This window comes from Haemorhous mexicanus, chromosome 6, assembly GCF_027477595.1.
Source record: "Haemorhous mexicanus isolate bHaeMex1 chromosome 6, bHaeMex1.pri, whole genome shotgun sequence".
Lineage (NCBI taxonomy): Eukaryota > Metazoa > Chordata > Aves > Passeriformes > Fringillidae > Haemorhous > Haemorhous mexicanus.
Window position 1 is genome coordinate 12954940 of NC_082346.1, and position 26018 is coordinate 12980957.

Here is a 26018-nt window from a genome sequence, read left to right on the forward strand (position 1 = left end):
GCTGCTTCACCACACGGTGTCAGCACCAGAGAGAAAACACAAAATGTGTATCCAAAAGCAAGGATAAAATGATTCCTCCTGCTTTTAGTGGGACCAGGGACAATTCTGCCCTGGAGTGACAAAGAACTTCTCCCTCAGACTCCCAGAGACCCCTCAAAAAGCCAAAGTGCAGCAGGGAAAGAAGGAAAGGCACCTCTGCCTCACCTGCTGGGAACAGCACAGGTCCTGCTGCTCCTGGGCACTGGGAACGTGTCTGGAGCCAAAAGCACCTTCCCAGGCTGGAGGGGCTTTCCTAAAGCACCTCTGGGAAGCAGAGGGCTATGGAAGAGATGGAGTGGGAATTGACCATAATAATATTATTGGGAAAGAGCAGCAAAGGGAGCAGCAATAATTCCAAGGGAGCAAGGAGGATGCTGAGCTTTAAATGAGGTTTGAGTGAGGCAGCGTCTCCTGGGCTCTCTGAAGCACAGCTCCAGGTCTGGGATTCCAGGAGCAGTGCAAACTCCCACTGTCCAGTCCCTGGATTTGCCTCCTGCCAGCACTGGGTACCTTGGCCATGTTTGGCTCAAGTGCTCCAGGGCTGCTGCCTGGAGGGATGGGGAAAATGGGCATTAAACCCCTTCCCACAGGGCTGGCTCCGAGCTCTGGCTGGGGAAAGCTTTGGGCACCTCTGGCATTTCCATGAAATCAGTTTCCATCAATTTGAAGATACACTGAATAAACCCAGGGCATATAAATAAACCTTTCTCCATAGGGACAGCCCCAGGGAATACACAATCATTCCTATGCCTGGTCAAACAAACAGCAGCCAGTTTTTGGGGAGAGACTCCAGACCCTTGTCTCCCTCCCTGGCTGTAAAACACTTGCAGAGGCTTTGGAGTTCACACAAGCTGGTCAGGATTTGGATATTTCATTTAAATTCCATTCATATACTAAGGAATTTGAAGTGTCCTAAAGGCACCTCCCCTCACACTCCAATTTTAAGCCCTCTACCACTGATGAATTGGGATGGTCTTTTGTTAGGAACACCCCACCTTCCTTAGGCAACTCCATGTGGGAGATAAATGTGGACAGAAGTTTGGAATGCAGCTTCCAAGTCAAGTTACCCTGCTAGGAAATGAGTCCAGCTCTCTGCTCTCTGTTTAAACACAGCCTGGCCCTTCAGGGCTGCAGACTCTGAGCTACACAACTTGTGAGCTGGCAAGTACCAGCAGCTGAGGTCTCTTTCCAACTGTACACAAAAACAGGGATTGGGGGCTGCATTTGGATACATGCAGACAGGTTTGGGTCACTTCAGAAAGTTTCAATCCCTGTTTTTCAGAAATTCCACAAGGGATAATGACCTTTTCACAAACACCTCCTAAGACAAATGAGAATCTGAGTAGGAAAATGTAATCAAATTCTTTGTTCCACTGGCCTCACACTCCAAATTCCAACAGGACAGACAAGTCCCTCTCCTTGGAAGGCAGCATCTCCTACCTGGACCTGGGCCTTCCCCAGCCTTTGGGGGCCGCTGTCTCCATCCTCCCACACCTCCTCATCCTCCTCCTCGCCAGGGCTGGCTTCCTCATCCTGCAGAGCAAACACAGGGACAGTCACCAGCCTGCTGGTGCCCAGCCTGGGCAGCAGGGACGGACTGGTGGCACCCTCTGGATGTCACCCTGTGCCTGGCACCATCCCTGCTCCGCGGCCCATCCCCGTTCCTGCCTTGGCAGCTCCTTTGAACGGGATGTGAAACCACAAACGTCTGCTCTGCTGGGGTTGGGACAGCAGAGCCTCCCCCGAGGCCGTGGGCAAAGCTCCTGCTCCCACATCCTCTGCCTCCCACAGCCCTGCTGGGGCTGGGCAGAGCAAAGGAAACGCCTCAGCTCCTGCTGGAAATTTCCTCCTGTGCCCATCAACCCAGAGAAATCGTGGCTGCTCCATCCCTGGAAGTGTCCAAGGCCAGGCTGGAGGGGGCTTGGAGCACCCTGGGCTGTGGAATGGCAGGGGATGGAATGAGGTGATCCTAAAAGATCCCTTCTCACTCAAACCATTTTGGGATTCCATGATCTCTCCATGCTTTTATTTTGCACCATTTCCTCTCAAATTTAAATTCTCAAATTTAGATAATTTGTTAAAAAATTCATTTAAAATCATTCCAGGAATCAAAAGGGGAATGTGAAACATACAAGAATCATTCCTACACCCATCAAACAATTATCAATTAGAAGCCTATTCCCTCATCTCTGTCCTTGCTTTCCTGGAAGACCTTATGATCCCAGAGTCTCTCAGAGAGATGCACTGGGATTACTGGAAGGTTTGCTCAGTCAGAGAGCGAGGGGGGTTTACAACACTTGTTCCTCTGCATCTTTATCCTTTAACCAGCTTTCCCCCAGAATGGTGTTGTGAGAGAAGATTGGAATTACTAGAAATGGATCAGGTTCACATTTTTGCCCCACTGTTTCCCAACTACTCCCAAACTTTTGGAATTACCCTCGAATGACACCTAGGAAACAACTGTGGAAACCAATCAGAGGAACATCTTGAAAAGAGAAAAACACATCCAGCAGCAGCTGGAATGATCCCATTGCTGTTCTTACCTGGTCTCCAGGCACTCCTGAGAGAGCTCCACACAGCCATTCCTATTTGTAAACAAGAGTTATGGAAGACATTCCTGCTGTCCATGGGGGTGAGGAGGCACTTTGGGATGTGTTCTTTGCCATGGAATTGGACAACAGAGTCCAGAGGGTCTTTGTGTCTCTCCCAAGACAAAGCAGCCCGTAATTCCATGGTATGACCAGCACCTCTGAGAATTCCATTCCAGAAACATCCTCCCCCAACTCAGGACTTCCCCCGTCCTCTTTTTGCTCCACATGAGGGATGTGTGGCCGGGTGCCACAGGCATGGGATGCCACAGCATTCCCTGGGGATGCCATTCAAGGCTCAGCTTGTGGCCTCAGAGCTCTGCAATGACTGCTCAGCCCCAATTCCAGCTGGGAATGTCTCAAACAGAAGGGTGGGGTGTTTGCTCCCTCTCCCACCCAGCTGTTGGGACAGCTCACATGGAATGTCACTGACTGTCTGGGTCTGGAATTCCTGGCTCAAAGGCAGGCGGTGGAATATCCTCTCCTGGGAAAATCCAGGATACCAGGAGGGTCCCTGGAAATCACAGGTCAGAGGCAGATGAACAATCCTGAACTGGTTTTCAGGGGATGCATCCCCAGCCTGTGGCTGCAATGACTCCAAAGCTGTTCCTTCCACTTGGGACAGCCAGGGAAAACAACATCCCCCCCATGGATTTATGACAGGAAAAACCTCACAGCTCCAGGATACTTGGCTCCTCCCAAATCCAGGCCAGCACTCCAACAGGCTCTAAGGAATAAACAACAGGAAAGACCATCTCAGGGTGCACACCATGAGCTGGGCACCACATTCCTCACTGGAACGGGACTGTTCACACATCTCTCTGGGAACATCTCTCCCATCTCCCCACTCCTCCATTCAGGAGAAAGAAACAGAGCCCTTAAACACCCAGTGTGCCATCCCAACAACCCAGGGAAAACCACCTCACTCAGGAAAGAAATGTAATGCCCAGTTTTGGAAAAAAACAAATAGCAAGACTGGAAACATTTCCAGCCTCTCAGCTCTGGAAATACAGCTCCCAGGCTTCTTCCCATGGAAGACTGGGCTCAGTCAGAAAACCCCACCCATTTCACCAGCCAGGAATTTGCACAGAGCAAATACCATGCACACCCCAGGAGGGTGTCCCTGACCATGCCAGGGTGTTGGACAGGATGATCTATAAGACCATCTATATTCCAGATCATTCCAGGAGTTTAAGGCTACTTAAACTTGATTTGAGCCTCTTCTCAGCTCACAACTCCTTCCCAAGACTCATCCTCTGGGCTGCATTTCCCAGACCTTGCTGGGAAGGGAAGCAGTGGCTCCTCTCCCTAAACAGCTACTGCCAGTTGCTGTGCCCTGCCCAAAACCACAGGGTGACATGAGGAGCTGATCCATTGTCTTGGCTGTTTTCCATAATCCAGCATTCAGGGACTCCAGAGTTGGACAATCAGGATCAATCCCAGGTTCCAGGCACTGGCACAAAGCAGCTGCTGTGCTGGATGGGCCAATTTCAGAGGCTCCTCTCCCCTCAGCTGGGAATTCAGTGCTGCAAAGGGCCCGGCAGTGATTGTGGATTTATCTGTTCCTATGGATTCATCCCCAACATTCACTGCCAAGTACTGCTGGAGCATCTTCCCACAGGAAAAAGCTGCGCCCACTCCAGAGGGTCCCTGCACAGCTTCCCAGGGTGGATGGGAAGCTGCTACTGACAGACTGAACCTCAGGGGAACTTCAGTAATTTGCTGAAAGCTTCTAAAACAGGGACTTGTTTACAAGTCTAAGGCAGTTCAAATCCAATGGCTCGCCAGGCTTCCTTATAAAGTGCTGCAAAAATGTGTCTGTGTGTAGGAACCTTCTTTTAACTCAATTTCAGGGAAGAGTTAGCTGAGATTTCAGTTAAAATTTAAACCAGCCTGTGACATATCAGACAGAAAAAACTATTTAATAGTTCCTTTTCCCCAGCTTCATGGCCCAGACCCAACACTTTGGCTTGTGTTGGAAACGGATGGGAAGTGCAGAAACAAGCTCATTCCTACCTTCAAGCAATTCCCAATGACTCTCCAATGAAGTCCTGGCTTGGAACAATGCTGTCCTGCCTGTGGCAAGGACTGGGGTGAGTGCAGGTGCTCCAAGCTGGGAGTGACAGTTCCTGCACTTCCTCCTGTCCCTCACCAAAGCCCCAGGAATGGGACTGGGAGGTTGGTGTGGCTGCAGGCCCACTGCTGGCCACAGATGCCTGGATGTGAGCGGTGGCCCTTTCCCAAAGGAAACAATACTCCCAAAAACAATACTTGAGATCAGATCAGAGGTGGCATCTGGGGCTCCAAGGGCAGCCAGAGTCTGAGCTGCTGGCAGCTTTAATCTGGGAGAAATCCTGTGATGTTGGTGATTTTAGCTGGCACAGGTGCCTGGATGCCAACAGTGGCTGCTTTCCATGGTAATCAAAACTCATCCCCCCGTGTCTCAAGGCTGGGTCAGAGACAATAGACATGCTACTTCTAAATTAAATCACATGTTTTAGCAGACCAATATTACATCCTCTATGTATTGTTATATTAGCTCCTTTTATTTCCATGATGGACTGTGCCTAAAGGAAAAAACTTTTAAAAGTGAGAAAATTTAAAGAAAACTCCTCTTGCTTCCTTTGAAGTTACTAAAAAGGGTATTATGTGAGTAAAAGTATTACTACTAACTATTAAACTAAAATTACTAATTACTATTACTATTAACCATTAAACTAACTATTACCATTAACTATTAATTAAAAGTATTAACTATTATTACCATTGATATTTACATATTAATTTTTGACTTCTAAATATTAATGCGTCTATCTTTTTAATGTGTTCTATCCAGTTCATCTGATCTGAAGTATAACTGATCCTTCTCTTACCTACTATTCTGAAAGACCACTTCTAATCCTTGTGGATACCAAACAGAATCATTATGTTAGCCTGGGAAACCTTTGGAATATTGATGCTTCCTTGGAGAAAAGAATCTCTGTCTCAGTAGAAATGACAGCACAACTTTTGAGACAACAGGAAGCCCACGAGTCACAAAATATTTAAGCTTTTTCTTAAAATAACACAACTGCAGTGATGAAGTACTAGAGTGCCTTTCAGTTCAGTTTCAGCACTCAGTGTCCTGCCATGGCAGTTTTATTTCACTTCTCTGGGTTGCTGGACAAGGAAAAAGCCTTTTGTAGACATTTTGAATGATTAAAAAACCTGCTCTTGCCCAGAGAAGCTCTTCCACCTGGGAAAAGGCATGGCAAAGGAGAGAGCTTGTCTTAAATACCTGCTAGGGCTGCAGGGGCATGGAAATCTGCTGAGCATGGCATGGAAAAATGCCACAGGTGAGAAGCTGACAAGAGGTACAGACAGCAGAAATGAAAGAACAACTGGGCTTCACAGCTAGGAATGTGGAAGCTACATGAAAAACAGAGGAATTCTACAGAAAATTGAAGGAGAGTGCTGGGGATTCTGGGGAGTAGAGGCCAGCAGCATTCATGTAACTGCACCAGTAGCAGCACAAAAGACTGGGATTGTCTAGGTAATGGCATCAGAAATGCCAGATCTGGGTATAGATGCAGCAAAACTGGGACCAAGATAAAAAGCAAGAGAAGGAAAAGACTGGATAGGAGACAGGGAAGTATGCCAGCAGGGAAAAAGGGACAGGAAATGGGAAAGGGGATAATACGGTATGAAAATCATGTTGCCTTGGGGTGCTTGCTGGGAAGCATTCTGTTCCAACACCTCAGCCTAAATCAGGACCATCAAACCAAAGCTGTTGTTCTGGCCATGCCACACAGCCCAAACCAGCTCCCGTGGTTAGGAGACACAGGAGGAAAGGAATCCTTTGTCTGGCAAGCAAGGGATCACCCCATCAGACAGGACAAGCACCTGAATATTGTGACAGCAATGGTGCTACCCAGTGCCTCAGAAGAGCCTGCTGAGTGCTTTGTGAGTCCTCACACTCCCAGTGAGCTCAACACCATTGTGGCAATTACTCCAATATCACTGAATCCAGCACAATAGAGAAACCAGCTCAAATACGCTGCTGTTACCCAGTGCCCCAGTTACCAGATGAGCAGAGGGTTTCAATAACCAAAATGAAACAAGAGCAAAACCACTGAGTGCAGCAACATGCACTCCTGCAACAGATTTAGAACTCAAAACGCCCTTCAGAACAACAGATGTTGGGGTTTGGTGGTTTTGAACCAGTGCATCTCAGCTTAGATTTGCAAGTATAAAGCTGTATTTAAAAAAAACCCCAAAACCACACAACCAAGCCTTTGTGCCATGTAGTCAATGTTTTATTATACATTTGATCTAGAGTTTGGAATTTCCTCACTGCCAGTAGAGGAGAGTTACACCATCACTGGCTGCCAAGAGCTTACCATTTATAAGTGACCTTGAGAACTAACACACTTGGAACCAGGATGAGGACTACTCCAGATCCTTACAGCATGATTTACAAAGCAGTCTAAAACTGCATTTTAGATAATTCTTCATGTGGATTAGTTCTCAATAACATTTTGCCTCAATGGACAAAGACCATGATTAATTCAGTAGGTTATATTCATCACAGCACTGAGTTTAACTACTGGCTCAATTTGGAGTTCCACCACCCACTTAAACCTGACATATATTTTCTGGCTGTATGTTAATGCCAATTTTAGCCATTTCTGACTTGGATTTTAGTAAGAACATCATTTGCCTCTCACTCTTAGAAGCAGAAAAAACTGCCAGTGGCTGCCTCTTCATATTCATAATTACTTATCATTTTCCTCTATATTTCTGAACATCCTGTTTTATGGAGCTTGTGCAAACACATGGGCGAGCATCTGCACCGCAGGCTGGTGGAACTGTTAGTAACTAATAGGGGAAAACATCTTTCCATCTGAAAGATGCTGTTCCCAAACTTTGCTCAGAAAGGATCACTTTCCACCACACAGATGTTTTTGGCCTAAATCCTCTTTTCAAACCACATGAATGCAGCAAGACAAGCAATAGAGACCAGGAATGCAAACAAACAGAGTTAACTGAAGAAAAGGGGCCTTATTTTTTCTAACTAGAGAAGAATACAAACCACTGGGTATGCCCAGAGCTTGCTCATCCCACTATTTTAGGCTACCTAAGCAATGACATGCAAACAGAATCTGACATAGGAAATGTGAGAAAAACTGGAATGACACAGTTAAAACCAGCCCCTAAATTAATGGAGAAATCTAAAGAACAATTCATAAAAAGTGTTTATCTCTAAATTAATCTAAGAGTCTCTCTATCTTCAGAGACTCTACATTTTCCTTTATTCTTTAAATGAATCAATTTATAAAAACACTGATCAAATCAACAAAGGCAACATAATATTGTTATTCAGTGTTTGATGGGACAAGGCTGTTTTCTGACACTGCTTAGTTGAAGAGGAATGGTCATTGGATTGGAAGTTTTCCAAAGAGCCTTTGCCACTAGAAAAGAAGGCAAGTTTGTCACCTGTCCTTTCATGGCACTTTTCCAAGCCAAAGAAAAACCACACAAACAGTCTAAAGAGACACCCTGCAGGCTCAGTCCTTTCAGACACTGCAGAATCAGCTACATCTACTTCAATGCAGTTTTGGAAACAGCACTGAACTACAAAGACACCATCCTCACTGTGTTTGAGGAGCAGGAGTCCTTCTGAATACACTGCAAACCAGACATTTGTGAGCCAGCACCAGGCACTGGAAACAATATTCTAACATAGCAAGAAACCATCAGGATTTCTCTCAGTGTGTACTGGAGGGGTTTGAAACATCAATCTGGAAACTCTGCACACAGAATGCTTGACTTAAGTTTGTGCTGCAGCCCCAGTCAGCTTTTTTGGAAAGGTTTTGTGCAACAACTACCACTGAAAAACCCCAACCAAACAAACAAAATAACAAAGACAGAACTATTTTCCCCAAACATTTTTCTTAGGTCCAGGAAAAGCAAACAAACCCAGAGATTTTGAGATCTCTTCTGCATGTTGGAAACATTGCAGGTATTTGATAATCCTCAGTTTAGTCATCAAGAGGACCCTTAGGCAAACCTCACAGAGCTTCAGTGCTATTTTTAAAAAGCAGAGTACTCCTGAAACAGGAAACTGCTCTGTACTAGTTGCCAGGAGTGTTATTAAGGAGTAAAGGAGTTAAATCCTAGAAATGTAATGGGAAGGATTACTGAAACGTGAAGCCACCCTCGTGAAACAGATTATATCTGGAAAAGAATTCAAGTCCCATTAGAAACCAATGGAAACAAGTTTCAAAGTGATGGCAAAGTAATTTTCTTTCAAATTACTTAGCTAATTTAAATGTATTAAACCATTAAATTAACAAAACACATTTTTAAGTTACAGTGATTTCTTTAAAGAAACTTCTAAATCTCACTGGATTCAAGCGTGGTCTAAAGGTTAATTAGTTTTAATTGTCACATTAAAAAACAACCCTTTATCTTAAGGGTTTTTTTAAATATATGAGGCCCCATCCTCCCATTCAATCTCCTTCATAATTACACCAAGACCACATGACTGAATGAAAAATGAGCTGCTGCACACTAACAATTGAGTCCTCAATGTCCTGTAAAACCAGCATGGAGAAAACAGGACTGAGAACAACTCAGGTAGCAGAACAAGAAGAGACAATTAAATTCACATGTATAAAAGTAGCAGAAAATATCCAAATTTGGAGTTTATTCTGTCAAATATAACTAGCATCTTACCAACTACTTATATTTTTTTAAAAAGTATTTCAGGTGACACTATGTGAAAACTGATCATTTGAAGATTTATGCTCACATGCACCACCATTAAAGCAGCATGAGGATCACCCATGGAAATCCAGATAAAAATAAGAGTTTAGCATAACCTTTTTTTCTACTTATGCACACTCTAAACCAGTAGGAGACAGGGAACTTTCAATAACTCTTTACAATTGCTCAGTACAGGTTCTCCTATAAAGGTAAATTAAGTGATCCCAGCAGTGCCATTCCTGTCAGTGGCACCATAAATCACAGCACCAAGGTTAATGAATCTCAGCAGTTCAAGGAAGGTTCCACACTCACCTGACTGTGCCCACACCCTTTATATCCAATTAAACTCCACTGACATGGGAGCTAATCAGCTCCATGCAGAGTTCTGCTTGTACCTGTAGCCCCTTCTGAGGTTCTTTGGGACAAAGGAGGTTGTTCATGTCACAAGGAGTTTCTTGGGTGCCTGCGGTTTCCAAGTCACTCTGCAGTTTCTAGCTACAGCTTTTCTAACCACACCTTTGGCAACATCAGAAAATGTAAGAATATGATCCAAGCCAGCTGTTCTGTCTACCTGTTATAGCATTAATTGATTTAGGAATTTCTACACAGCAATCAAAATCACCTGAATCAGGCCCTAGTTTACAGTTCACCCTTGCTCTGATTCAACACGAGTTTCAAAGCCCAAAACTCCAACAGAAAATAGGCTTAGAACACCTCATGACTCTCATTTGAGTTAAGAGTCCTGTCATGATTCACTTTCTTTCCTGTTTGCTGGACTTGATCTGCAGCCTGAGCACCATCACAGTTGCTTAATTAATAAAGTGGCAAGAAAAACACAAATACTGTTAAATCTTAATGAGAAAAATGAGCTTGTAATGCTATTGTCAGAAGGCAAGCTTGGCTTATGTCCCTTGGTTCAGTGAACTAGGAAAACTTAGGCTGACTCAGTTGTACTTCTTACAGCATTAGCAGTAATCCAGCCAGCATCACTCTGCACGAGAACATCCACAAAACCTTCCTGACAGCGAGTTTCTCTGGGAGCTCACTGCAAACCTGTTGGGGTATTTAACATCCCTGTTCATGCAAAACCCAGTGCACTTCAACAACTGCAAGGCCCAACTTTTTTAAGAGTTTGATTATTGTTGCTCACAATTCCAATTTTCCAGGTTCCTTAGGTCGAGTGTGAACAGAGGCTGTTACACCAGAGGGAGGTTGGTGCACATCCTCCTCCCCATTTGTGAGAGATCTTACAAATCCTATTAAGTTATGTCCATTTCACAAATATCCTGATGCAGCAAGCCAGGTTCATAATCCAGATAAAATGAGAAAAAGTCTCCACTAAACCCAGTAAAATAATCCATGCAATGACACTGGATTTACCCCTCAGCATGACAAACGTTCCTCTCTGTACTCAGATTTACAGATTAGCACCACAAGAAATTCAAAGTGTTCCTGCTGCCCATCAGTACATAACACATCCAGTACTCCATTACTCACAGTCAGTTTGGTTCATGTGAGAAGGTCTGCTACAACATCTGATTGACCAACATCATGCACTACATGGATTTTTTTTTTGGAAGGCTGGTATTAAAAATGCTTGCAAAATTTTCAGCAAGAAAAAATTCCAGCAGAAAATATGTTGAGGACAAGGGGTGAAACACCGGAAAAACCCAGAGGTTATTTTTTCTCATACTTTTAATGCAGCTACTGTCAAAAAAGGCCTTTCTTGTGTATGAGGAGAAATTTTGTTCCTGTGTACATGTGAGGATATAGACTGTGGCTTTATCTCTGTTTAAAAATGTCTCCCAACCCTTTGCATCCAGCTTTGACCCACTCTCACTCCTGCCTCCACTTTGTTGATCTAATTGTGTGGGAAGTCACTTTACAAAGCAGACAACAGAAATACTTGAGTTAAAGGTATGAAAAGAACAGCTCGGTGTACAAAAGTGGAGCTCAGTGGATAAATAATCTCCTCAGAATGTAAGAGGAGTGCCAAACAGGATTTACATCTAAACATTCCCTTCCATTGTGCATCATATATAAAGCAGTGACTGATTTTTTTTTCTTCCAGGAAATCTCCAGTTTTATAGTTTTTTGGTAAAAACAGGAGATAAACTCAGCAAACGGTTAGAAGGGATGGTGCCTATGGGAAAATTGCTGTCTGAGAAACAGTGTAACAATGGGGAAATAAATATTTTTCTAAAAGGTCATAAGACAGGAATGTAAATTTTCACTAACTAGAAAAAAAAAAAACCAAAAAAACCAAAAAACCCCAAAAAAACCCAACAACCAACCAACCAACTAAACAAAAAAAAAAAAAAAAAACCAAACCAAAAAACCCCCAACCCAAACAAACAAAAAAACCCAAACAAAACCAAAACCCACAAAAAACAGGTATTATTTAAGTTTTTTTGATAACTTGTTTAGATCCTTCTACCATGAAGACAGGCTGGGTGATGCAGACTTTTGACTCATTTGCCTAGGAACAGTGGCCATTTCTTTTTATGCACTGAGTCATCTAGAATAAAATAGAGGCACACAAATCAAGACTATCATTCCCTGGAATTCTTTGAGAATAATCTCTTGTTGGAAAAACATCAACAAGAGATCTGCAAGAAGAAAGGATCAATCTCTTTTTGAGCTGAAAAATAAAAAAGTGACTAGAAATGTCAAAAGCTGACAGCTTTGACAAAAGGGAACCTAAATCTTCTGAACTGATGTCAGTTGGTTTTTCTGCATTTCTAAAAGAGCAAACACTAAAACCTCTGAAGTTACATCCTAATTCCACAACACTGCTTTGATGATCAGTGTTTAAATGTCAAAAGCTACAGAGAAAAGCTGAGAAACTTCCTGCAGAACATATGCTGCAAAGCAACAGCATAAATGACACATTAAAGCAGCACAAGTGTTTGCTGTTCCTTATGGAGAAAACAATGGAAACACAACATGGACAGAAAACTGAGCAAACTGATTTTACAATGTCTGATTCAGCAGCAATGCTTCATCCTTTTCTTATTAATTCCACACTTATTGGAGGCCTAAGGAAGAAAATAATCCCTTTCTTCAGAAAGAAAACAATGTTGGCAGAGAAGGGTCATTTTTTGCTCTTTCATCCACTTCAAACCAGAGAAGCTGTTTCCTCTTACCTTCTTTCCACTGTCAGCTTCCCCACAGCAGGAAATGATTGGTAGCTTGCCAACTTAAGAAAAACTTCAGGACTCCCAATAAGACACTGAATGTACCTTAAGAGGTGAAATAATGGAGTAAAAATAAGTCAGTTCTATATTTAGGGCATTTCTGAGACAGAAATTGTAAGCTTGAATTGTAGCAAACAAGTGTTGGTGACAAAGGAGTGGGATAAAAAAATCCCCAAAACCCTGCTCCTATTGAATCAGGAAATAAAACAGATTGGTTCTAAATGTATGCATGCAAAGACAATAAAAAGGAATAAAAATGCTAACTTTAAATACAAGAACCAATAAAAGATGGCATCTCTGATCAATAACAATCCCTAAATGCCAAGACAACCACAGGGGAGTCAAGGTAAGCTGGGACAGTGACAGGCTGGTTGTAATGTAAGGTTCCATGTTCCTTAACGTGGAACAGACTCCAACCAGTGTACCTCATACTCTAAAACAATGGATGAAAGCACATAATTGTGCTGCAGATACCATTTTTAAAGCAAAATGTCCTATCCTTCCACCTCTTCAGGGACCTACAAGCAGAACTAGGAGTCTGATTAACTAATTTTTCTTTATTGTTGCCACTTTGCCCTCCTTTAAGTGTCTACAGGCTTATATGTTTAGCAGTAATGTATTCCTGGGCTCTTCCCTATATTTAATATCATAGATAGTTCCAATAAGACAGAAATACATGGATTTGTATTGCTACATTTCCTGTTTCAGTTCAAAAAAAATACAAGATTCATTCCTGTGAATTGGAGAGGGAATCTCTCCAGTTCTTCACACAATTATCACCTGCTAGACTGCAGTGATTTCATTTAACCCATGTCTCTTAATCCTGGCCCAGGGAGAGGATTGCTCAGCTGACACCTATACCCAGTTTAATTTTAATAGTTTTTCCTGTGAAGTCATTAAAAATGCCAGTCAGAGCAGTGCTAGTCAGAACAGGATTACATGTGCCATAAATAAATTCAGTGCCTGCATTCCCTCACTGAGGTGTCAAACACACCCACTCCTGGTGTCTTGCTCTTCCACAGTTCCTAGAGCTTCCATGAGCATCTCTCCCCACCCAGAATTCAGGAAATTACCTGATGCTTCAAGTACCACTGCAGCTGCCTCCCTTCTCTGCCTGGTATAAAGAGCACTGGGGTGGGCAGCAACACTCATAGGAATAATTTCCTCATAGGAATATTTTCTTCTGAGCTCAACTAAACCATTTCCCCTAGACCGGTCTGTTTCACTCTTCAAATCATTCCCACCATCAATTAGGACACTATTTGGGATCAATACTTTCCAGTCTGACTCTTAGCAACAAACTCCTGCACTAGCAGAGATTCATGGTGCTCCTGATCTGTGTTTGGATCCCTCCCTGTGGGAATTCACAGCTTGCCTAAAACATGCACACATCCAAAATGCCACTTCTTATCAATTTCCTTAAGAAAACATCCAAAATGCCACTTGTGAATTTCCTTAAGAGCTGTTGCATGATTCAAGGGGAGGATGGGGGAAATGTAGTTTTCATTGCTGTTCAGGGAGATTCTTGCCATTAATTTTCAGGGTAGGAAATAAGACACAGTCCTTCATATATGTTATCTTAATTGAAGTGTGTATTTGTGAACCTTTTTAAGCATAGATTTAGGCCCCTTTTCTCTTCCAGGCCTTTATCTGGTTAGTTTAGATGAAGCAGCTGCTCTTCAGAAACCGTCAAATAAATACTAAATTTTTTTCAGTATATAGATACCACTTATCTAGTTGCTACTGCTACATCTGAATTTACAATCAAAACCACTGCAAGATATATTCCCAAAGGTAAGAAAACAGAGTGCAGCTTTTTCCAATTTAAAACAACTAATCAGTTAAGATCTAAAGAAAATGCTAAATACTCTGTTCCTGAAGCCTAATCAAACCAGAAGTATTCAATGGAACAGCTGATCTACATGATCACACTGGAAAGCATCTCTGTAGCTCCAGCTGAGCTCCAAGCCTGCCTGACTCTGTCAGGTCCTCAGGCTTCCCTCAGGCAAGGTTCAGACAATATTCACACATTAAGGGATGTTATTCCAGCACGGAAAAAAACACCAATCACAATCTGTGGCTTTATCCTCAAATCACACCATTTTTCCTTATCATAATTTGCACACAATTTTGCCTTCAGTGTAATATATGTAAAGAAATAATTTTTTCAGAAGTCTCTATGTGCACCTAAATGAACATAGCAAGTATTGTGAATACAGCAGAAATACTCTTGAGAGCTTTTCTTTATAAAATCTGGTACCAGAACTGTTCTGAACAGCTTCACTGGCCTGTTCAGTTCATGTCCCTCTCTTTTGCAGAGGGAAGGTGAGAAAAGCAGGGCAGATCACATTTACCAAGTTCTGCCTTTCAACAGGAAAATCATGGTGACTGATACTATGAGCTAGGCACACAACTGAACCAATTAATTCCCATTTCAGTGCCTAACAAACATGTTCAGCATAAGATTAATACCCATGGTTTTAAAAATTAGTCAATTATTTATAGACACAGAGAAAAGGGGTTTAGGTCTACTATTACATTTATTAAATATCTGATGAAAGAAACCTGAGGGGGTAGTTTTCCCTCTTGTACATAAAAGCCTAAATACTCAAAGTGTCTCTTCTCACCTGTAAATGCCTGCTTGACCAGACTGTGTCATTTGTAGTGAATGACCCAAATGCATGGCCTAAGTATAACTCTGAAGGCTTAAACTGTGCAGAATAGAATTATTTCAAGCCAAAAAATTTATTTTGTTCTTAAAAAAAATTTAGCAGAAGTTAGAGAGTTAAATGAATGTAAATGCTCTGCTTTTTACAATGTAACTTTCTTTGAAAATGAATAGATACAAGAAAGGAAATGAACTTTTTTTTAAAAGAACCTTGTACTTTTACCTCTAAACTGAAAAACTCCTCTTAGTAGAAGACCAGGCTTGAAAACACTGCTGCAACAATTACCTATAGTTTCCCAAAAAATGAATCAGACTGTAGAGTATGAGGTGTAATTTTGGTTCCTGAACACTCAGATAACACCATCAAATACATTAATGATAATTATTGCCAACATTTTCAATGGAAATGTCAAAGAAAGCTGAACATAAATATTAAAAGTATATTTTTTCTAATAGGAACCAAGTCTGTATAGGAGTAACAAAAAACCCAAAGAGGCTGTATGTGGTGGCCCTGCATGAGCAGTCATCTCTCCTTTAGCAGACACTGAAAAGAAATCAGCCTTGTCAGAGTCTAAAAGACCAAGGAAGGGCTGCCAAGGGCCATGTGCAAGCTGCAATAATTTAGGCCTGCTTTTGTGTGTTCAGTAACTCACAGATGAGGCTGGAATACAAGCACACTGATTTGGCATTTTGGGACATACATGGAGGAAATGTCACTGACAAATGAAAAACTAAGTTAAAGCAGGTTGGGACACTTGACCTCTTTCTTTAGGCTTGCATCAGCTGCTTGCACCAGCTCTGTGGGAGCAAAAGGCAGCATGGAACAGAACTTCCAAATTCATCCATGGGGCTTTCCTTCCAGCCCACAAAATTGTTTCCTGTGATATGGACACAGGGAGGAGAGGGAGGGTCCTACCCCCCCATAGAAATTTGGTCCCCTCTGCTCTGACTTTGAATCAGTCTATGTGATATTTAAGTATCAAAGACATGAACTTCACAGCTCACCTCAGAGGAATAATAATTTCCAAGCTTGTTTGTGACCAAAATATTCTGACATTGTGGCAGTCAAAATAAAGAGCCAAATTTCTGAGCTGTGTCACTGAAATGCAATTACAGAGGGGCAGTTTTGTGCTGTTCTGTGCAACCCTGAAGAGAAGTGCAAAATAAAACACCCCAGAACCAGGAGCATCCTGTGACAACTTAATGAAACACAGGCAACCAAAACCTATGTGTGATATAGTTTAGATTGCTGCTTCTAGTAGAGCACTACAGAACATCAATTAATAAGCAGTTTAGCTCATTGGCATGACCCAAAATGACTTTTGAGAGTGTATTTACTAGGGTCAAGTCTCTCTTGTATACTGAATTTATGTAAGCAAGCGTGGAAAGGAATGCAGTGTTGTCCATTCCATGCCAGCCACTTCTGTGTTTGGCCATAGAAAAGCTACAATTGCAAACAAACCCCCCCCACCAAAAAAAACCCACCTAAAACAAACAAACAAAACCCCCCAACAAAACAACACAAATAAACCCCTTCACAAAAAATCTCCAAAAAATGAAAACCAGAAAAAAACCCTAACCAAAACCCCAAAAGCCACAAACCCTCTCCCCCCAAAACCCCATAGTTGTAAGCAAAGAAACTAAATAAGGAAAGGTTATATGTCAAATACAAAAAAAAAAAAAAAAAAAAAAAAAAAAAAAAAAAAAGGAAATTTATTGTGTAGTATTAGGTCTCCCAAGCACAAGGGAATTGCTTGACATGGACTCATGAATACTTTCTCTTAATACCTGAGGATTTTATCCAAGTGCATCTCTACACTGTGAAGTGTCACAAATTCATCACCCCTTCAGAAATATGCTAGAATCCCACAAGCAAAGGCTAACTCAACATATCATCATTACCATCTTTAGCACTTTTCTCCTTAAAAAAATACACTTAGCACCATGAGATTAGATAGACATCTTTAAAAAAACCAAACAAACCAACAGGTATGAGGTTGATGCAGACACCCCCTCAGTGTTAAGCTCCCACAGACCTAAGCTAAGAGTGACATCCAGTGGAAATAGAGTCTACATCCTCTTGTTGGCTGCAGCTCAGATAAAACCATACCACATCCGTGTTCTGAATATTCAGAAAGATGTCTCTCTTGTTTTATACACATCACTGGGAAGGCAAAGCTGTGCAGGAATGAAAAGCAGTATTGGATTTCCACAGAGATGGCAGTTGTGCCACATTTTGATTCATTTGGTCAAAGAGACAAAATTCTTAATCAATGGTTCACCAAAACAATTTATCTGCCTCAGAGTTCACTGTTAAACCAGGGAGATTTTGCAAAAAATAATAATTAAAAAAAAAATAATAATTACCCCCCATGCTTCTGATGGTACATTGGTACAGGTATTTATTGTCATTGATAATGAAGCTATCTTTGGTAATACTATATCCAATTTCCTAATGACAAAAAATACTATGAGGTAAGAGAGATACTGATGGAAGCTGCTCTGTTTTGATCAAACAGAGCTGAACTGGGAACAAGCTGAGTAAAGGCTGACAAGCTGTTTTTTTTTTTTTTTTAAGCAAGATGGAAAAAAAACCCTTGTATGTGGACAAGGCTGTTCCCCCAATTCATCTCTTTGGATATACACCCTTCTGGATGGAAGGAAAAAACCCAAGGAGTCACATTTCACTGAGTCACAGACACTTTCCTCTGGGAGATGGGAGTATTTAAGCAAAGGGGGATGTGCTCCATGTCACCAGCAACGTTTTCCCCACTTTCTTTCACACACAGGAAGGGAGAACAGCCATAGCAGTTCCAACACACTGGCCCTCACTCCTTATTCCCTGAGCAGACTGGGAGGAAAGCTTCCCAGTACTCTGGCTCCATTTGCACTGTGTGTTTCCCACATTGCTCCATGTTAGATTCAACACATCTTGAGAGAAAGCACTGGGACAAAACAGGGCTTTTGCTTCCCATCACATGCCTGCAGCTAATGGCCCTTACCACACCAGGTCTCACCTCTGCAAAGTCATACTTAAATCAGTCTCACAGAAATCTGGTTGGTGCTGGAGAGTCTCCCTGGCCCTGCCAATAAAGGACTCAGCTGATAACAGGCACTAATAGGAGACAAAATAGGCAAATTACCATATGGTGATTGCATGAATCCCTGTCATCCTGAAAAAAGGTTCACTTCTGATCCCAGTTGCAAAGTAAATCCATACTAACTATAACTAGACATGGTTCTGTACCTAGGCAACTTGAAATCCACAATCAGGAGCTCTTATTCAGCTGCTCACTATCTCTGTCCTGCATACAATATTGCCTCTGCAAGAAAAAAGGGTAGTATTCTACTCCAAGGTTTCATAATAACCACTTGCAGGGTATGGCAGCAATATTTTTCCATTGGGGTATTCATCTTTACAATATTCCAAAGCACATCTTCAAGTACTTTTCCCAATATATTCCCTGGCTTCCAAATCAAATAAGCATTAATAAAGAAAAGATAATATTCATATCTCTAGCATTCTGCAGTAAATTGCATATATAAAAAGATACTGAAGTAATTAGTGTTGAATATTTTTCTAAATTCTTGGACAATTAAAGCAGGAACACCTCAGTTTGAGGAAGGGACCTTTCCAGGGCTTAGCTTTCTGGTCACAGAGTTTAGTTAGGGCTTAGTGTACTGGCAAAATCTTTATTCAATTAAATGCTCCTTTTAGAACAGTAAATTCTCTTTTTATAAAAAGAGAATTTACTGTTACAAATTATGTATACATTTATAAAGATATGTTTTTATTTAAAAACACAATATGAATATGGTATAATTTATGTATAATTTTACTGTATAAAATTATGTATAGTTTTATAACAATAATTATATATAGTACCAGGTACTGTAGCATAAAAGTGTGTGTGAGTGATGTTCATTATTCAGAGTAAATCACCCTACACAATACTCTTTCCATCAGTAAATAGTAAAATTATTTTCATTCAAAGTGTCCTTAAGAGCAACAGGAGTAAAGCAAGCCTAACCAGATGATCATTGGCACCATCCAAGAGCAGAATTTCTCTCCATAAAATTAGGATTTATAGCCTAAAAGGTCCAGCCTCTCAAAGACACAGCAGGGGAGGTGCTCATCTGCAGACAGAATCTCCTGTCTAATCAGGATGTGCACTTTGTGGAATATTAGGAATTACTAAATGGGCAACCAGCTGTGGGAGTGCATGTCATAACCAAACAATACTGCAAGACACAGGAAACAGAGTAAAAACAGAGCTCTGAAATCTTTATTTGCCTATTACAAACAGAAAGCACATAAATCTTCTAATTAATGCATTGCAGATGGAGCTGGTTGAACCACAAATAGGATTGGAAGTGTGAAATATCAGAAAGATCTTTCAGAGATAGAAACAGTGGCTATAATAATTAAGAATGACAATAAGTCTCAGAACATTTTGATGGGAAAGATGGAAGACAACTTGGATAAAAGTAGAAAGGCATGCCCTGATTCACTGGGTACACTATAAGTTGAATTTTTCTCAGTAGAGGGGAGAAAAGCAATTCTTGATTACTGAATCCTTTGAAGGCAAATTGTCAGCTTTTTCCCCATCCATTTATACCTCAGTCCTGCAGCTAGAGCTGCATGAAGATGCATTTACTCTCTTTGTACTACACTTTCATTTTGGTGGGAGACTTCAGTGGAAAATAAACCAACCTTAATATCAAGTACAAGTCAAGAAATATTCTAAGGATAGAAGTATAATCTGCTTCTTGATAGAATTTATCAAAAGCCTGCTGTTGTCTCACCATAATTGAGAGCAGTCTGGAAAGTGAAAAAGCAGACCTACTTCTAAAACCAGAAATAGTTAAAGAAAAGCAAAAAGGGATCATGGACCTAGTACTGAACATTGAGCACATGCTAAGGTGCAGCACTGGTCATTTTTGTGTGGCTGCCTAAGCAGCTACATGATGGCAAGTACACCTTAAGAATCATAGTGGCATATTGAAAACAAAGGGCAGTTCTTTCATTGCTTTAAAGCAACAGAAATCCCTTTAAATCAATAAAGAGCTGTGAAGGCTGCATCAGTTGAAATGCAAATGTGACATATTTAAACTGTCTGTTCACATGTCACCACAACTACACTGGGAAAAATCCCACAAGCAGGGTGCTGATGTCACCTGAACAGCTAGGGTCACAGCAGATTAAACAATGACCCAAACCATGAGCCCAGGACTGACTGAATCAGCAGCCATCCTAAGAAATCAGCTGTGAATCAAACTGAGGAACAGAGCAACAAGAAATTAGGAATTACTTACATCACAGGCAGAACAGAGCAAGAACTAGAGTCTCCTGACTAAAGAGAACAAGCAGGAATCAAAAAGGCTTAGGGATGGTTCTGGTCCTCAAATATTTCTGAGCAGAATTAAAAAGCTCCCTCGGGTCCAAAGTCTGCAGTGGGCAAAGGAGGAAAAGTCACTGGTGGCTGCACCAAACCTCATCAGCCTGGCCTGAGCTTTTATGTACCCAGTTTGTCAGTGAAAGCTGACAAAGAGTTGAAAGAGTAACTATGGGGCAGAGGGCAGCAAGTTGGAAGAAAAGAAAGGGGTTTGTAACCAGATTTAAAGAATTTAATTTTAAAAGATGATGGGAATTTAATTTCATTTAGCAAAGTGCTTCACCTAGGGACAAACCAAAAGAAGGAACTATATATTAAACGAGATAACTGTACTGCAAAGTTGGTGAAAAGAAGAAATGAGGCTCCCTGAAGCCATTTCCATGAAATGATGAGCACACACTGACAATATGAAAAGGAAAAATGGGTACAAAGATTCTTTGCCCACAGAGAAAAACAGTCACAAAAACAGTCACTGTTTTGTAACTGTCAAGACAGGTTTATATTATTGCTAAAAGATTTTCTGGGAAGTACAATCTGTGTATCCTTACTCACTTCTGAAGCTTTTAGGGTCAAGCAATCACTGAGGTCAGAGCTCCAGGTTTTCAGAGAACCTCATGTAGACAAAAATCTGAACAGGGATCCTATAACTACTCACCACAAAATCCAGACGAAGGAGAACTTTTAAAGTATCCATCCTTGCTCCCAATTATTTTCTCTGTGTCAAGGGATATGGCCTGAAACACTGTGAATAGCACTATGCAGAAATTAGTTTTTACTTGTCAAAACATCTTCAGTGGGAATGCAAGTCAGACTTGCTTTTTCACAGCAAGAATTCCACTGGAACTATAATTAAATACAGAAGAAGCAAGATAAATCTGCCACTGGCACCAGGCAAAACTCTAAACCATCACAAAAATAACAACAGAATATAAAAGTGGACACAAGTCTTCTAACAATGGAACAGTCTTTAAATGGACTGGGGAATATGTTCAATTTGCTGTAAATTACAGCCCTGATAGAACACTGCACATTAAGTAACAACATTGAGTGGCTGCTATAAGAGGCATAAATGGTCCAGGAGTGCCCTGTCCTACAGCACTGCCAATCAAAGGGAGTGTCTCTGGGGCTCTCTGGAAAATACCATTACAGGAACAGTCACTGCAGATTGCTTGTGCTGAAACAAAAGCAAAGTCACTCAAATAGCAATAGCAGCCTTGATCTGCTGCATTGGCCTTACTATTAACAGCACAGGTTATTGAATTCTATGAAGACCATAAAGGTGTCACAAAGTTTGGGGACATTGAGGTGGGGTTTTTTGTTTGTGGTGGTTTTTTGGTTAGTGTTAAAAAAATTTTGTGGTGGTGGTGATTGACTTGTCTTTGTTCAGCTTTTTTTGTTGAATTTTCTTTGTTTGCTTTTTAATTTTTTTTTTTCTGGGGTTTTTTATATATGTGTTGCAGCAGCATCTAAAAGCATCATTAGAACTTAGAGCTCCATTAGACTAGGAAAGCAAAACCTTCCAATAGAAATAGCTCCCTGCAGAGTTGATTTAAAAGGGGGCTGGGAAGCAGCTCCTGTGAAAAACGTCATAAAAGCAGTTCCAAAAAAATAGTCATAATTTGTCTTCAAAATATTTCAGATCTTCATTTAAAAGTTGCAGATTTCACTTTCAGCCTCAACTTCTTCAGTAAAACATTCTAAGTATGCAGAAAATATTTGTTATTAAAAAAGAACTCCATACTTATTCACTACTCAAAACTACATACTCTCATTAAACACAAGATAAAATTAGAGAATAGAACAAACACTATGAGGCAGACAAAAATTGCTAACATAACTACTGAGGGTACTTAATCTTTTGAGGCATCTGTATTTTAATATTTACCTTGTTGCAGCCTAGGTTTCCCTCAAACTGCTGGGCTCTCAAAGACCAGATAATTCTAACCTAAAACCCAGCTCCTCTTAGAGCAAGCTAATTAACCACATATAATAATAATAATAATAATAATAATAATAATAATAATAATAATAATAATAATAATAATAATAATAATAATAATAATAATAATTGTACAACAGGATAAAACATATGAGCAGAACATAAGCTGAACATCAAATCATGATCCAAAGCTTTATTTGAACATGAAGATTATAGAGAAAGCAACCAAAAGTCTAAATGTTAATGGCTCTACTCTTACAAACTTTTGAGAAATCTACATGGTAAGGAATTGAAATACTGGTATGGTATTTTGTCACTGAAGTGTCCTAAATTTTTTTGAAGAAGGTTTGTGCTGCAATCAAAAGTCTTGTGCTTCAAGAAATCCAAGGCCAAAAGCTCTAAAGACTTAACAGTCTGCACAATTTTATCTTCTGACTGTATTAACATAGTGCTCTGCATAATAGAACAAAACCACATAATACTGAAGAATATTGAGAGAGAGATTTAATTCCTTATATTCAGTCTATTAACTCAGCCATTATCCCCAGTGAGAATATACACTATGTTGTGTAAGAAAATGGCAAAAATGTATTCCATTAATCTGCAAGTGGGAATAGCTCTCTTATCTCAGGGAGAATTGAAACCATTTTAATTTATTCCAAATTGTGCCAGAGGCCAGCTGCACAAAAACTGCTGCACAAATGAAAGTGCCAGCTCACCATGGATATCAATTCCTTACAAACCTTTCATCAGGGCCTTGAGTGCACCAACAGCCCTTAAATGACTTGGGAGCAGCAGCCCCAGGAGCACAGCCCGAGGGCCCAGGGACTGCACTGGGGACAACGAGAGACTGTCCTGCCTGGGCCCTGGTCCCTCTTGGCTCCTGGAGCATCCTCCCTCCTGGGACAGCCACACCTCTCTGCTGCCAGGTTCTCCAGAACATAACCTGTCTCCTCAGGAAGGGTGAAGGCAGGGAAGTACTACCCACCCATCTGTTTGATCCCAGTGGCCAAGGTGCCATCAACAGGACTCCATCTTTCACAGCTACAGCAATTTCCTTTCTTTACCATGAAAAATTTGTCTGCCTGTTCACTCCAATTCATCTCAAGCCCTCACTTTAAAACACTAAAGAGAACAAGTTGGAAATAATTGCAATAAAAGCAGAGGGTGCAGTCAGTGCCAAGGCCTGCCAGAGGCCAGCCAGCCATTGCCCAAGGACAGAACTGCTGCCCACTGCAGCTGGGAGGAGGCATCAGCTAAAGAGCACCACAGCAGCAATTAAATAAGAGCAAAACATCTGGGAAAGAAGTTGATGCTTCAATGATTCCATGACAAATGATAAGAATAAAACCCCAAATTCTTTGTTGAATTTGGCCCAAGTGTCAGGTAGTATGCTCTTTATTTCACAACAAGGACTTCCAGCATTTTCTTCAGACTGAAACTCTTAGAAATGTTTATATATCACTGTGCTAGCCTGTGAACATGCCAGTGAAAATGTTTCATTTTATAGACACATTCACATGTAACTGAGAGGACAAAGCTAAGCAGGCAGAACTGAAGTGTTTTAATAAACAAAACTAAGAGACAAATGAGAAAAAAATCAGTAAAGAATTAAATTCATCCTTAAAAAGGAAGGTGAGATTAAAGCACTACCAGTATATTGCAGTCTTATTTCTATCTCCTTTCTTATTTCATTCAATTTGAAACATTTGTTTAACAGCATCTTATTGTTATGTAAATTACCACCAAATTGTCTTCCTGAATTAAAGCATTGTTTTTTTTGTTTTTTTTTTAATTATCCCCAAGCATATTCAGAATGTTGAAAAGTGATATATAGAACAAGTCCCAAAATGTCTGTTTCTCTGGCAGTGTACCCTCCCAGTCATTTGACTGCCATGAAAGTTTCAGAAGGATTATACAATTAAATTCTTAAATTCAGAAGGTTGATACAATTAAAATATTAATTGGTTTTCTGCTAGTTATTTTACTTTAAAAAAACCCAAAATCAAGCTAATGAAAGCAAAAGCAGCACAGTTGGGGATGCTTTTACTGTGCAGCCATTGCAGAGCACACCTGCTCTCCAGGATAGTGATGATGGAATGTCAAGGGTTGGAAGGGAGCTTCTGGATCCTTTAGTCCCAACCCCTCTGCCATGGGCAGGGACACCTGCCTGATGACAGCTCTCTGAGAAACAGGGAGCTGAAGACATTATCTTTCATTCCTGCACAGAAATGCTTGATAATTAGTGTTTGAATAAGGACTTTATCTTTCAATTAATTTTTTCCCTCCCATTTCATCACTGAGGAAATAATTTGGTCTTCCCTGATGTAGCCACAATGGAAATGAAAAAGTGACATAAACATAACTTTTCTACAGAGTTAAAGAGGGAGGGGAAAGAGCAGGCTATCAGAAAGGAAGACTACTTTTGGAAATCCATATCTGCTTTAGTGGAGAGCTCTTTTACCAGATAGCAAGTAATTTTATTTATTTTTATTGCTTTGTCTGCAAGTTTCTTCCATTTCCCCTTTCAGATGCAATTAAAAAGTGTCCAATATTCAACAGACAGCAAACTAATTGCTTGATAATGACCTTTTAAATGCCCAGATTAATGGCTTTAAGTGGAATTTTAATGAGTTATTCTCAGTATAACTAATTATTTGCTGTTTATACACATAGATATGAACAGAGTATTTTTGATTGAATGGAACTTCATCATAACTGTTATTCCAAGCTGCATTCTTTGCACAGAGTTATAGCATAGGAGAAGCACACATATGAATATATTCACATAAACTTGTGCTCTGGCTTGACAAGTCTGTCCAGTGGCATGGTTTGAAACAGGGGATCCATATTCAAGTTCATGCTCTGCACGCTTCCAGGTCATGCAGGATAAACTGCTCTGAATCAAGAACAGAGATTTAAATCTAGACCTCCCATATTTTGTGCTTGTGCTCTGTGCATGCTACACATAATGGTGATAGGCACACACATAATTCCCAAAATCAAAAGCTGAAATTCTGACTTGGACAACCCGATTTCAGGAGAACAGCCAAAACTTTTCATACTATTCTGGCATAAAAGAGGGAAACGATTTGAAACATCAGGAATTCCTTAAAAATAGGTGTAGAAAGCATAGATTTGCACTACAGCTTGAATTAGATTTGCATTACACTTGCATAGTGCTTTACTATGAAAACCAAAAATTGTTTTCTGCAGAAAGGAGGTAAGAAAGCCAAACTCCTAATTTATTTAGCCTCTTAGTCAATTGACAAGGGGAAGACAGGTTTGTTTTGCTTTTGATGTAGTTTTTGTTTTTTAAAATACAAGCAATGTTTATTTTGCAACTCTTAATTTCAATATATCTAATTCCTAGGGTATGAAGATTGAGGGAAGAGAATACTGCCTATAAAATTTACAAAGGACAGAGAGGAGAAGGGAGCATTC

At 40.8% G+C, this 26018-nt stretch overlaps 1 long non-coding RNA gene across 2 annotated transcripts; it reads right to left on the bottom strand.

The window, feature by feature from the left end:
- Positions 1-117: 117 nt before the first annotated feature.
- On the bottom strand, positions 118-12618 carry LOC132328736 (uncharacterized). Of its 2 annotated transcripts, XR_009486851.1 has the most exons (4): positions 12521-12612; positions 3316-3354; positions 2583-2624; positions 118-1572 (listed from the first exon to the last, which is right to left on the bottom strand). It is a non-coding gene; the product is annotated as an uncharacterized LOC132328736 (long non-coding RNA). The 2 variants fall into 2 exon arrangements; XR_009486850.1 differs by having other exon boundaries at positions 2583-3354; positions 12521-12618.
- Positions 12619-26018: the final 13400 nt, after the last annotated feature.